Source organism: Malania oleifera, chromosome 5 (genome assembly GCF_029873635.1).
Source record: "Malania oleifera isolate guangnan ecotype guangnan chromosome 5, ASM2987363v1, whole genome shotgun sequence".
Taxonomy (NCBI): domain Eukaryota; kingdom Viridiplantae; phylum Streptophyta; class Magnoliopsida; order Santalales; family Ximeniaceae; genus Malania; species Malania oleifera.
In genome coordinates, this window is record NC_080421.1 from 17,902,197 (window position 1) to 17,903,956 (window position 1,760).

The 1,760-nt window shown below is 40.9% G+C and overlaps 1 pseudogene; it reads right to left on the reverse strand.

Annotated features, from left to right (window-relative positions):
* Positions 1-775: 775 nt before the first annotated feature.
* Positions 776-1,488, reverse strand: LOC131155869 (scopoletin glucosyltransferase-like; annotated as a pseudogene).
* Between the last annotated feature and the right edge of the window lie 272 nt (positions 1,489-1,760).

Genomic DNA, 1,760 nt, shown 5'->3' on the forward strand with positions numbered 1-1,760 from the left:
AAGAAACTACCTAAATACTTGAGCTAAGCAACAAACATTCAAAATATTATGCAACTTGAAAATTTGCAAAGAAAGTATAAATCCAAAAACCCATAATTCAAATTTCAGCAAGGGTTGAAATTATATCAATCGATCTCGATAACAATTCAAATTAAAAGGGAGAAATACAACCGGAATTTCCTTGATTTCCAAAGTGACAATGCCTCCATAGTGTTGCCTGTTGTAAAGCATACACATTTAAACAAAGATGATAATAAAGTCTTTTAAAAAAAAAAAAAAAAGTTTAAAGATCAATTTCTTAAAAAAGTGGTAGTTACCATAAGTAGAACCTATTCAACGGTAACTAAGAAAGCAAGAATAGACACTTTTTGTAGGTGGGAGTGGGAGTAAACAGAGGAAAGCTACTAACTGGTTTATCAAAATTAAAACAAGAGAATCTTCAATCAATATTAAAACTTCTACATGGCTTCTCTCTGCGAATGGAGCTTAAAAATTTTGTGCCGGAAGATAAAATAGTAAGGCCTATGGACTAAAAAAGAATAATGCCTTAATGGGGTAGGATTGAGACTATTATACCTTGGTATATATTATTAAGAGTGTGAAGACTTACCATTGTGATTTCATATTCCAATTTATGCAACACTTTTAACGTGTTATCAGAGCATGCCTAAGCTCTAAACCCTAAATACCACTGCCACTGCCAAATCAAGCCCTAAAACCCTGAATCCTCTCCTTTGTCTAGAACCATAGGGATCTGCCTAACATTCAAATTTCCTCAAAGCCGACGGTCTAACCATTCTTCGTTTTCCTCTTCGTCCTCATATTTCCTCAAAACCCAGATGACTTTCTGCCCAGAGGCTTCCAGAGCCAGAGCAATCTCAAGCAACTGGGAAGCCAGTAATCGCACCACAGCACCAAACAATACATAGACAACTGAATTGGGTTCTTAGATTCAAGCCATTTTAAACATTCGTGGTCATCATTGGAGGCTGAATTTCCCCCTCGGACTTCTTTTTGTTTCTTCCCGCTTGCGGAAGGGCTAAATGTTAGTCTGGGAATTCCACATTTAGACGCAGGATCAGTTGCCCATGGAAAGAACGTGTCGACGACGAAGGCGTGGGGGTGGTACTCAATCAAGAGCTGCTCAAAAGTCCTTCTAATTTGTTAATGGCGGCGACGAACTTGAATTGGGTTTCGGGGGTGGGGGGGGGGGGTGTGTGGCCAGATCGAGGCTCTCGAATCCTTCCGGCAAGCCCCCCCCCCCTCGGCGGTGGGGAATCGGATGATTTGAATAAAGTTTTGGGTTCCGGCGATTTGGGAGAGTTCGAGCATTTTGGGGAAAGGAAGGGCGTTGTGCGGGGTTGTGACAATCGTGGGCTTGACGCCTCGGGAGGCGAAAAGGGTGGCCATGTCAAGGGTTGGGATCATGTGGCCCTTGGCCATGAGAGGGAAGAAGAAGACGTGAAGTTCATCGGTTATAGTATCCATCTTCTTTGGCGACGATGAATTAACAGGGAAGCTTGATGAGAGGAAGCCAAAAAGAGTGTGTTGAAGAAGAGATAGGGAGTTGATGATGGTTTCTGCCGGAGTTCACTGACTACTAGAAGTAAACAGAGTCGCACCAGCACAGGCACAGCATGGTATTTCCCCCTTCCTGTCTATCTGCTCAGGAACAAGAATTTCTGCAATAACATCTTAAATTTGAATTTATATTAGATTTAAATTAAATATAATGTAAAATTATATTAAAATTTATTTAA